This window comes from Coenobita brevimanus, chromosome 67, assembly GCF_032717465.1.
Source record: "Coenobita brevimanus isolate Jiangsu-jjx chromosome 67, ASM3271746v2, whole genome shotgun sequence".
NCBI classification, from domain to species: domain Eukaryota; kingdom Metazoa; phylum Arthropoda; class Malacostraca; order Decapoda; family Coenobitidae; genus Coenobita; species Coenobita brevimanus.
In genome coordinates, this window is record NC_137020.1 from 18,442,710 (window position 1) to 18,456,103 (window position 13,394).

A 13,394-nucleotide genomic window follows, 5' to 3' on the forward strand; every position below is an offset into this window, starting at 1 on the left:
ACGTTAAGAGTTGTAAACACTACAGCAGCACACTTAGGGATGGAAAACTTAAATCCCCACTGCAAGGCCCATTGGTGGACGGAGTCAAGGGCTGCTTGAATCCGCCCAGCCGAAAATTGTGCATTACGGGAGGAGTGCCATATTGCACAATCGTCAGCATAGAGCGAGTATTTAAGATTCCTGGGGATGGGAGCTGATGACAGAATATCATTGATCATAATACTAAATAAAGTAGGACTAAGCACACTTCCCTGCGGCACACCGTTTTCCTGGATAAATATATCCGATGTTACGTTACGGGGCAATTTGACAGAGAAAGTCCTGTCTCTTAAGAAATTTGAAATAAAAATAGGCAAATTTCCTCTTAAACCATAAGCATAGAGCTTCATTAGTATACCGTGTCGCCATGTCATGTCATAGGCTTTATGGATGTCCAAGAACACCCCTATCATGATTCCTGTATTGGCAAATGCCTCTGCATACAATGCTCCAAATTCATTAAATGATCTAGTGAACTTCTGTATTTACAGAAGCCACATTTTTAATCATTTAACAAATTCTTCAACTCTAAAACAAAAAGAAGCCTATTGTTTACCATTCGTTCCATGACCTTACATAGACAAGAAGTCAACACAATAGGACAAAATGAAGTGGGATTCATAAGACGACCAGCCTCTTTGGGTATCGGTATGATGTGCGCAAAGTACCATGAGTTTGGGAACGTTTGAGATGCCCAAATCTCATTGTACCATACTAACATCTTAATCAGGTTGTCCTAATTAAGATGCTGGATCATACCGTACGTGATGGTGTCTGGTCCAGGGCTGGTGTCTTTACAGGATTTAAGGGCAAGGAGCAGTTCAACTAGTGTAAACCCTTTGTTGTATGGGGAGTCTACGTCTTCTGTGGCAAAGTCTATTAACTGTAGCTCAGCCGTGCGTTTATGATGTTGGAAACGTGGATCATAATTGGCTGAGCTACTTACATGAGAAAAACTCCTGGCGAGGATGTTAGCAACGTCCACGGGCTCGTCATAGATGTTATTATTTACCTGCAGCGTGGTAATAGGTATGTATGGGCCTTTATTATTTAATATTCTTATGGTGGACCAGACTTTACGTAATGGTGTTGTACGAGTCACTGTGGACACAAAGGACCGCCAGGAGTCACGTTTGGCCCTTCTTATTATTCTCCTTGCCTCAGCCCATGCCTGTTTGTATGCAATAAAATTTTCCTCTGTGGGCTGACTATCAAAAATCCTGTATCTCCTATTGCATTTCCTTAATGCTTGTCGGCAATCCGGCGTCCACCAATGTGCTCTATGCTTCGCATGAACTGTAGAAGTCTTGGGAATAGCAGCCTCAGCTGTGTGTAATATGGATTGGGTTAAATTTTCGACCTTAACATCTATGGTCTCCCCATATATATCTAAATTGGCGATCTTTGAGAAGGATCCCCAATCTGCTTTCTTATAGTTAAATTTTGGAGGTGGAGAGCCCGAAACGATGTCGCATGTATATGAATGACAGATGGGTAAATGATCACTTCCCAAGGAGTCATTGTAAGGGTCCCATGAGAAACCTTGATGTATACCAGGAGAGGCCAAAGATAAGTCAATGGCCGAAAAGTTATCAGTACGATCATCTACACGAGTCGCTCTACCATCGTTCAGAAGACAGAGGTTAGACTGTAGTATTAGGTCGGCTACTTGCTCCCCACGACCATCAATCCTCAAGCTACCCCATTGATAGCGATGGGAGTTAAAATCGCCCAACACTAACTTATTCCTAGGCAGATGTTCAAATAGTGAATATAAAACATCACTATCAATGAGGCTATGTGGAGGACAGTACAGAGAGCAAATAGACAGATACTTGTTATTAAATTTTACTCTGCACGCGACCGCTTCCAGAGTAGAATTTAGAATCACTTCCATTTGTGGGTGTGATTTGTGTGTGTATATGGCTACTCCGTGACCTTCATATCTTCTATACGGGTGGTAGTGTTTGAACTGTGGAGGATCAGGATGATCCTCCAGGCGCGTCTCCTGTAAACAAACAACGTCTGACCTGTGTATAGAAAGCAAGATTGCTATATCTTGTAATTTACTCCCCTTACCTCTACAATTCCACTGTAATAAAGTGATGCGGCGGTTTAAAATTGACATTGGGGGCCAGTGTGCTTGGTCTTTTTTTTGTCGCCCGCCAGCAGGCGAGCGACTACCGGGGGACCTATCCCGGTGCTTGTTTACGGAAACCTCCATATTGTCGTTAATTATTAAGTTCCCTGACTCCCCCAAGGAAAAGCAAACCTTCCTCTCCCTCGCTGGATTGGGAACTGGAAGAACATGAGGACGAGACTGTTTTGTGAGGGTGGTCATGTTACTTTTACTAGACTTGTCGGGCTTCGCTTTAGGCCGTACTGATGGAGAGGCAGCAGCAGCCTGAGAATAGGTTGAAACCTTAGGGATGTCAGTGAGAGAGTTGGAGTGGACGGGAGGCCGAGATGGAGAGGTACTGTGAGTGGCAGGAGGGAGAAGGACAAGATCAGTCTGTGTCTCTACAGAGCACATCACAGGACGGGACATTACTGCCGAAGCATAGGACCTATTCGGCGTGGCAGTTGCATGCAACTCCTTCACCTTTTTCCTAGCTTCGTAATAGGAAATGCCCTCAGTTGCCTTCACTGTGCAGACTTCCTTCTCCTCCTTCCACCTGGGACAGTCCCTAGAGGAAGTGGAGTGAGTGCCCTTGCAGTGAAAGCAACATACCGTCTCAGATGTACAATGGTCCGCATCATGACCTTGGCTTGCACACTTGCCACACACTGGCTGGGAAGCCCGACAAGTCTTTGCACCATGCCCATATGACTGGCATTTCATAGAACGGAAAGGGTTGGGGATGTATGGTCGGACATGAAAAATTTCGTAGCCGATTTTTACTTGGCTAGGCAGTGACACTTTACAAAAAGTTAGAATGACGGTTGCAGTCTTTGTCCTGACACCTAACGAAAATCTGGTGATAAATCTAGCATCGATGACATCTTGCTGAGCGAGTTCCTCTATGATCTCTTCCTCACTCATCACCATAAGATCCCTGCAAGTGATAACTCTCTTGCAGGAATTCATGGAAGTTGGGATCTTGGTTTCGACATCATAGCTGTGGAACTTGTGCAGCTTCAGCAAGTCCTTAACTTGGGATGAATTACATGTTTTTACAATGAGGTCTCCATTCGCAAGTTTTTTAACTTGTTCCACCTCCCCAGCACAGCCATCAATAACCTTCTTAATCATGAAGGGATTGAGACTGCTCAAGGGAGTGGAAGCTAGAGCAGTGATGATTACAAATTCTGCATTATGAACAGGGACGTCACGAGGCAAACGAGTCTGGGGCCGTTCTGTCTGGGGGCTGTCAGTCCGTGTAGTAGTCGGGGGTCGGTCAGGACTACCTCCCCCCCTGATGGGGGGGGAGGCAGTAGTGGCGTCCGCCATAGAATCCACTCCCCCCTAGCAGAGGAAGTGGCAAGGAGGTGAGAAAGCAACCAAAGGACAAATAACCTGGGGTAGACCACCTATGTCTGAGGTTGCCCTCTCAAACCACTCCAGGGAGGCCCGACCGTGTGTATTCACGCCCCAGAGCTATCAGTGGGGGGGACCCTTCCTTGGGCGATAAGCAAAGGTAAACTTAGTTTATTAGAACAGTCACCTACTGTTCAAAACTAACAGGGAGGGGAGGTAACTGAGAACTAGCTAATCCTAAGCGTCACCAGAAGGGTGAAAAAAAAGAAGCTGATGCCGGTGAGGCTAGAGAAGAGCGCAACGAAAAACACGTCAACACTCTCCACAGCCATGCATCAACGTCCGAGGTTTGGCACTGCGGAGACAGCGGAATAAGATCGCCCAAAGAACCAAGGATACGTCATCCGACTGGACGCAAAAGAAGGGAAAGTATATCGGGAAGGAGTGGTAATAGATATGTGGCAACCACATCCTTTATTAAACGACCACAGAAGAACCTGAGAGTTGCCTTCTTGCAGTAATAATGCAGCAAAGACAAAACAGGAAACACAGTATGTACGGAAGATTTTGAATTGTTTTGATGTAATATGTCTGAACGAAATTAAGACCAAGTTACCTATCTCATTTACGGGTTACGTGCCGTATACTAGCTGTGACGTGTGTGTGTGTGTGTGTGTGTGTGTGTGTGTGTGTGTGTGTGTGTGTGTGTGTGTGTGTGTGAGAGAGAGAGAGAGAGAGACAGACAGACAGACAGACAGACAGACAGACAGACAGACAGACGGACAGACAGACAGACAGACACAGACAGAGACAGGGACAGAGAGAGAGAGAGAGAGACAGAGAGACAGAGAGAAGGGGAGGGGCTAACACTGTAATTAAACCGTCTCACGTTCACATCTTCTGTAGTATTTATTCCACCTAACGACACACGATATCATTCGGCTGAGACTAGTCGTCGACCTTTAACGATTTATGGTATCGGGAAACACTGGTGCCGGTACTCTTTTTCAGCAAGGATTCAGAGGAGTCGAAGCAAGATGGTGAGCTGGGAAGAGGTTTCGAACGGCAGGTATTAATTCCAGCATTGCGATTACTTCTTTCTCTAGTCTATTTGCTCGATCTTCAGGAGACGTTATACAGATCAGACAAGTTCTCTCAACAGAAGGGGTTAAGACATGGCCCACATGAACCTCTCAAATATGAAAATGTTTTTCTTAGCTGTGTGAAGACAAATGAGAAAGCTTCAGGGATCAGAGGGATTGATCAGCGGAGTTTTACTCCTTCATTGTGATGATTCTGTCGTATATTTCATTCCATATCCCTTCCATCTCCAGATGCCTCTTTATAAATCACCAGACATATTTCAAACTGGATGGCATAATTATAGCTTTCATTATTCCCCCTCCCTCCATTACAAGAAGTCATTCCCAAGCACGTTGTTTAAGAATTCGTGTGCAGTTCAATAGTTGTCTCGTGTAGTGTCCCTCTGAGGAAATATTTCTGCGTAGCCGCCTATGTATATGAAAATATGGCTGCTGAGAGGAAGGAAAGAAAAACTGATAATTAATTAATTAGTTATTTAACTGATTAACTGATAAACATTGTGCACCAGCCACCTGGTGAACAATTCTTTGAGGCACACTCTTAATAACATTTTCAAATCGGATAATTTATTTCCTAAACTACAAAAAATAGTTTGATGGTAGGAAAATAACAAGTAACAATCACTAAGTGCAACATCCGTGCTCAAAAATTGGTCTAAGGGCTGAACATTTCACTTTGCCTGACAACCTTGACTTTAGGCCACTTGTTCTCAAAATCGATACGTTCATCTTTGCCTGACCCGTAACCCATCCAGTAAGTTTCCTCCTCCTCCTCCTCATCATCATCATCATCATCATCATCATAATGAGTCAGTTCATTGCAAGAGAAAGGCTTCTCTCATCTTTTTCCATTCTGACAAGATGGCTGTTAGCCTGTTCTATCCAATCCCAGCTACTCTTACAATCTCTTGTCGCCTCTTCCCCTCACTCCATTTCTGGTCTGCCACTCAGTTACCCTGGTTGTCCATCTGTTATCTATTCTGCGAAGGACATGACCTGCCCACATCCACCCATGCTTTTTCATTGTAGTGATTATATCCTTAACTTTCGTATATTCTCTTATCAATGAAGCTCCCTTTTCTGTCTCCCCTTTTAACCTCACAAATAATACTTTCCAATCCTCTATGAACACTCCTAAGTTTATGTTCCAGAGGTTTGTTAGTTTCCATGTTTTTTATTAATAAGTTAGAGCGGGAAGGACACACTGATAATATGAATTTTTTGGTATATTGGTAATTGCTTATCCTTCATGTAGTTATTAAGTTTTCCAAAAGCCCTCCATCCAGTTCTTTGCTTGATTTCATTTTCATGGACTCGGTCTCGCTGATCTGGCTGCCCTACATATGTTTTCCCTTACATATTCTAGTTCTTCATATCCTATTTTTACTAGACCGGTACAAACGTGCTTGTTAGCCATAACCTTCTTCATATTCATTTTCAAGCCTACCTTTAAACTCTCCCTGTTCAGGTCACCTAACATTCTTGTAGTTCCTCTCTTGATTCACTGAAGAGGACTGTGTCGTCGGTAAATCTAAAATTCATCAATTGCTCGCCATTTATGGTAGTATTCCTTCCATCCCAATCTAAATTTCTGAAAACGTCCTCTAGGCACGCAGCGAATAATTTGAGTGATATTGCCTACGTGTCTAATACCTTCCTTTATTGGTATTTTCTCGGTGGTTTTATGGAGTTTCATGATGGCCGTGCTTTCTCTTCAATTATCTTTTAGTACTTTAACATAAGTTTCTTTTACACCTTGTCCTCGAATTGCTGTCATCACTGCAGTTGTTTCAACCGAATCAAATGCTTTTTTCATAATCAACTAATAGCATGCACGAAACTTTCTTTTATTTGGAAGTTTTCTCAATCAGCTGATTAGTAGCCTGAATATGCTGTGTTGCCAAGTAACCACTTAGAAATCCTGCCTGTTGTGTTGGCTGTTATGCATCTAAGGCAGGACTAATTTAGTTTGTTAGGACCTTTTGTGGAAGGTTTGTACACAACAGGTAGAAGACTAACTGGACAGTAGTTCTCTAACTCTTTGATTCACCATTTTCTGGAGCAGAGTAACAGACGCATTTTTTACAAAATCTGGGTACAGTCCTGACCTCAAAACATTTTGTAAATATAGTTGTTAGTTCATTTAATGCACTGACCTGCATCATCAATAATATTATCAGTGATCCCATCATCACCTGCTGGTTTACCTCTCTTCGTTGCTCCTTCATCAACTGTAATGCTGGGGATGACTGTGTCTCATGTTACTCTGACCTGAACTGACTCTTCGACCACTGTACTGTAACTCTAAAATTTTGTATGCAATTCTTCTGTTGTATGCGGTTTTCATGGATTTGGAGAAAGCATATGTCAGGGTGGATAGACAAGGATTGTGGAAAGTATTAAGAATATATGGAGTAGATGGGAAGTTGTTGAATTCTGTGAAGAGTATGTATGATGGTGCTAAGGCTGCAGTGTGTGTGGATGGTGAGCTGAGTGAATTTTTCTCTTTGAAGGTTGGGTTGAAACAGGGATGTGTCATGTCTCCATGGTTGTTCAATCTGTACATGGATGGGGTAATAAAAGAGGTACAAGGTAGGGTAGTGGATGTTGGAGTGGACCTGGTGAGAGAGGGTAGTGTTTGGAAACTCCCTGTGCTGTTGTTTGCAGATGATACTGTGTTGTTGAGTGAAGACGAATGGGAGCTGCAGGGCTTGGTGGATGAGTTTGGGAGAGTGTGTATGAAACGGAATCTAAAGGTGAATGTAGGGAAGAGTAAAGTCATGGTCTTTGAGAGAGGTGAAGTCAGTGAATGTACAGCGAGGTTGGATGGTGAGGAATTGGAAAATGTGAATACGTGTAAGTACTTGGGTAATGTGATGAGTAAGGATGGAGGTTTGGAGGGTGAAGTGCTTGAAAGGGTACAACAGGGAAGAAAGGTTGCTGGTTCCTTGAAAGCAGTGATAAGAAACAGGGAAGTGAGCATGGAAGTGAAAAAGTTACTACATGACAGTATTGTGATACCAACTCTACCGTATGGAAGTGAAGCTTGGACGTTGTTGGAGGGGCGCAAGTCAAGAGTGAGAGCAGTGGAAATGAGTTATTTAAGAGGAGCCTGTGGAGTCACATGGAGAGACAGGCTGACAAATGAGGATATAAAGGAGCGTTGTGGTGTGGATGTGGATATGATAGGAAGCTTTAGGAGGAATACACTGAGGTAATTTGGCCATGTGGAGAGGATGGAGGGTGAAAGACTCACGAAGAGAGTGTATGTGAGTGAGATGGAGGGGGGGAGAGGGAGGGGGAGGCAGAGGATGAGGTGGAGGGATGGGGTGGAGAAGTATATGAGAGAGGGGGGGTGTGAGTTAGGAGCAGGGCAGTGAAATGGCGGGGGACAGGGCTACGTGGAGGCGATTTGTTTGTGGCTACCCCGAAAGGGATTAAGGCGTCTGGCAATAGACAGATAGATAGATAGATAGAATTCTTCTGTTATTCTGATCAGTTCATTTCTGCTATTAGTTACTTCTCCATGAGAGTCTTTGAGAGAATGTTTTTTTTTTTTTTTTTTTTTGTTTCTACACCAAGCCTGTGTTTGATTGCCTTCAGGACTCTTCCATTGCTTAAAGTCTCTTCAGTACTGCTCGTGTTTAATTTTCGAGTATCTCCATTTTTCTTCATTTCGATAATTTTCTTTATCGACTGCTTCAGTGTGATCACTTCTTGTCCTTACAGTCATGTTCTTTCTCTTCTGTCGAGGTTTCTCTGTACTCTCCGAGACTTTGCTGCTGTTGACTCGTGTTTTCTGCCTCCTGTTTCTACAATAGCATCGCTTACAATTCTCGTGAAGTTTTTGTTCATTACCTCCACCAAGGAGGTTATGTTTTTGCCGGCGTTGGTTTGTTGCTTGCCGGAATCTTTCGATTCGGCAAGCATGTTGGTCAGTTCTGCATGTGTGTCTGTCTGTTTGTTTGTATGTGCTCTACAGGTCACAGTTTTGCGCCAATCGTTGACAGAATAAGACAGGAATAGTTGAAGACATGAGAGCTGTATGCTCGTAGTCTGGTAAAATATGCTGAATTAACCCTGAGGTAAAATCGTCTGGCAGCAGGTGTTATAGAATGCCAGAGGTAACGGTTCATGGTAACTGTGTTAACGCTCAAACCATTAAGACCCAATCATCTGAAGAAAATAGTCTTTATATTTGCTGGAACAGAATATTGGAGTTATCCTGACCAAGTGATGCTCAGAAATTGGTATGAAAACCAGAGCGTGAAAAAAAAAAAATGATTTTCTTTTCAAGCCCTTTAATTAGTTTTATATTTTTATATAAATTGTTTTTAGGGTAACTGAGAGGGACGCCTTCACGTGGTGGTAGCGATGTAACCGACCTGCGGAGCTGCTTGTTAAACCAGCGTCCCTTAACTACCCTCCCCTCCAATGCAGATCACAGTCTAAGAAAGAAGGGCAGTTTTAGCGTGCAGCCCACCGGGTTCACTTTTAGTTTAATGCGGGGCCAGAATACCAGCAATCGCTACCAGGGGAATTAATTCATCTTATGACAGTTTCTTAGTACTGAAAAGAATGATGAAGTTTATATCCACCCTCTGCTTCAAAATGTATCCCAAACAGGATAATATAGTCTGGAGACAGCAAGAATAAAACTGTCCTCGGGCTAAAGGGTTATGCACAGATAACACTGGTTTACAAAAAAAGAAAAAAAAAAATCTGAGGCAAGCATGTGAATAGGTGTTTTTGACTAATTTTGATATGCTTAATTCAAATTTCTAAACAGTTTTGCTCTATCGCGTCTAGTTTTTTTGCTTTCACATATCCCTTTTTTTATTATAATGCATATATTTATAATATAATGAGTTTATTTCATAGATTAAAATGGCATATTGCAGAACGAAACAAAACAGACACAGAACACTAACAGAACTATATATTACCATTACTGGATATAAGCATATATACACACCATAGTACTACAGACAGTTAGAAGTGAGTTTTTTTGTACGATCTGATGTACTTTGCCTCCGGGATGTCGCGCAGGAGCATCCAGCAGAAGTCCCCCATCATGCTGGGGTTCCACTTGCTTTGGTAGTTGCTCTCCATCTTAGCAATATCTTGGTGGAACCTTTCCCCATGTTCGTCACTTACTGCTCCAAGGTTCTGGGGGAAGAAGTTGAGGTGGGAGTGGAGAAAATGAATCTTGAGAGACATTCGGCACCCCATATCCTGATAAGCCTGCAACAACTTCTCGACACGTTCTTGGTTATCTAGTGCCCGTGTGTTACCAAGAAAGCCATGGCAGAGTACCTTAAATGCTTCCCGTGCTCTCAATTCCTTCAAGGTGAGCTTCCCCTCGAATACCTCATCCTTCAGCACTTCCCGGATCTGAGGTCCGATGACGATGCCTTCCTTGAGCTTAGCAGAACTGAGAGCTGGGAACAGAGTGCACAGATGTTGGAAGGCAGCGCCATCCTTGTCCATGGCCTTCACGAAATTCTTCATAAGGCCAAGCTTGATATGAAGAGGGGGAAGAAGCATCTTGTTCATGTCCACCAGAGGATTTTCTTGGACACTGTGTTTCCCAGGCACGACAGTGCTCCTAGACCCCCATTCCTTTTGTGTGTAGTGCTTGACATGTTTGAGCTTGTTGTGGCGCGCTTTGTAAGCCAAGTTCCAAGAAAATAGGACGGTAAATGGATTTTTGGCGAATATTTTGGGTCTAGGCCTATATGTATACATGTACATACATATATATCTCAAAAACTAGAGGTGATGAGTGAAAACGGATTTCGAATCTGAAATCAGCCCCCCAAAATTAGGTTAGGACACCTAATTTCATGCTTGCCTCAAATTTTTTGTAAACCAGTGTAATCAAGACACTGCAATATTAGAACCATTTTTAGCGAACAGAGTATAGAGCCCAGCCACTCTCACTCCCAAGTGACACAAGAGACCTGGGAATGTAGTGATGGATACTGGAATTATGATGATGCCCTAAAGTGATGCACAGAATTTGGAGTCGATGTGACAATAATTTACCGATGCCGAATTCCTACTGTGTATGGAAATGGCTACTGGAATACTTAATTTGTACCTCAGTGATCGGAACAATTCTTGGATTTTATTCCACCGAACGTTAAACTATTTTATTTGGTTGAGTCATGGGAGCCTGCGAGTGCTAATACTGTCACCATTAATACACTAATGGTCGGGACAACTCTTGGACTGTATTCCAGCTAATGCCAGACGAGGTTATTCCGGAGAGAGTGAGGTACCCTGTACAAGAACCTGAGTGTAAATTTTGAATTACCGATATTAATAACTAGAAATAGTAATGAAAACATGCAATGTTATTCCCTCCTAGGTGTAGGGACCAGAGACTGGGTTACATTAGGCCAAAACATACACTGGTAGGTGAGTGGCCTTTGCCTTTGCTGGCAGTACATGATTGAAAACCTTCAGTCGTCTCCTGTGAATCTGAACCTGTCTTTATCACAGTCCTGGAGTAAGTACACACTACACATCCTTTTCAAAATTTAAAAAGAAAAATGGGGCAATCAATTCTGGCCTCGGAGACCCCGGGGGGGGGGGGGGACCATTAATTTCCGCACCATCTCCTCCTCTCCCAGTGACGACTCTGAGAGATGCCTGGAACCACTGTCTGACTCACTTCTTCTTCATATCTGCAACATTCGCGGCCTTTCCTCTAACTTTCTCTCTGTCGAACATCACCTCTCCTCCTTTAAACCTCACTTTCTCTTCCTGTCTGAGACTCAGCTGGCTGAGGCAACTGACAGCAAACTCTTTTCTGTTTCCTCCTACTTTCTCTATACTCATTTCAAAGCCAAAGGTGGGTGTTGTGTTTATGTACACAACGATTTATCTTGCTTTCGTGTTCCTGAACTTGATTCTTCTGAATTCTCCACACTCTGGCTTCGGCTCTCTTGTCATTCTCTGACTAATTATATCTGCACTGTTTACATACCTCCTAATTCTATTGACTATGAAAAATACTTCGACTATCTTACTTCTACGTTGGAACACAGTGTATCCATTACTCCTTTCTCCGAAATTTCCATTCTAAGAGATTTCAATGTTCACCACCACCTTTGGCTCTCCTCTCCTTTCATTGATCCACCTGGTGAACAAGCCTACATCTTTACTATCCTTAATGACCTAGAGCAGCTTGTACAGCACCTTACCCATATCCCTGATCACTTGGAGAGAGCTCCAATATACTTGACCTCTTTCTTACAACTAATCCTTCTTGTTACACTGTTAATTTTTCCTCTCCATTGGGCTCCTCTGATCACAGCCTAATTACCTTGACCTGTCCTATTGCTCTGGTATGGCCTGCAGACCCTTCAAAGAAAAGTCGACTGTGGCACTTTGGAGCTGCAGATGAGGAGGCCCTCAGGCAGTACTTCTTTCATATTCTCTGGAATGATTATTGCTTCCATGGCCGGGAGCCATCCGAGTGTGCTTCGCACATTACGGAGGTTATTCTCTCGGGCATGGAAGCATACATTCCATTCTCATATCCTTTGACTAATGCAAGAAAGCCTTGGTTTAATCACGCTTGTTCTAATGCTGTCCGCAACAAGGAGAGGGCCTATAAGAGGTACCAGAAGCTACACCCCCTGAATCACATCTTGTTTATGTTTCTGCCAAGAATCGTGGTAAGTCTGTTCTTCGCTCTAAATGCTCTCAAGTATCCAACTCGAATTCTTCCTGCTCCTTCTGGCACCTTGCCAAAAACATTTCTAACAACTTTACCTCATCATCCTTCCCTTCTCTTTTCTATTCTGATGGTTCTGTAGCTATTTCTGCTACTGATAAAGCAGATCTCTTTGCTCAGACTTTCTCCTCCAATTGCACTTTAGACGATTAGGGTGCTGTTCCTCCATCACTTCTCCCCTCTGACTTCCTCATGGCTGACATTAAAATTTCTTCAGCTGATATATTTTCTGCTATCTACTAACAAGGAATATGGGATTGATGGAGTCCCTCCTGTTGTCCTCTAGAACTGTGCTTCTGTGCTTTCACCCTGCCTAGGTAAACTCTTTCACCTTTATCTGTTAACTTGTACCTTTCTTTCTTGCTGGAAGTTTGCTTTCATTCAGCCAGTCCCAAAGAAGGGTGACCATTCCCAGCCCTCTTTAAAATCGTGTGTCTCAAAAGTTTTTGAGTCAATTCTTAACAGAAAAATTTTAAAGCATCTTTCCTACCACAACCTTCTTTCTGACTGTTAGTATGGGTTCCATCAGGGACGTTTAGATGGCGATCTTCTCACCTACCTTTCAGACTCCTGGTCATCCTCCTTTCGGGACTTTGGCGAAAGCTTTGCCATTGCACTTGACATCTCAAAGGCTTTCGATTGAGTCTGGCATAAATCTTTAATTTCTAGACTGCCCTCTTACGGTTTCTATCTTTCTATCTGTGCCTTCATCTATAGCTTCCTTTCTGGTCATTCTACAGCAGCTATTGTAGACGGACATACTTCGTCTTCTAGATCTATCAACAGTGGTGTTCTTCAGGGCTCTGTCCTATCACCGACTCTCTTCCTTTTATTCATCATTGACCTTCTAAGCTGTACATCTAATCCTATCCACTCGTACACTGGTGATTCCACCCTTCACCTTTCCATTCGGCTCCCACAACGACCATCTCAGCAGTTACTTCAACAAACAAGAGATAAGGCTATGGCAAATCTAATGTCTGACTTGGTTCGTATCTCTGACTGGGGTAAAAATAATCTTGTTGTT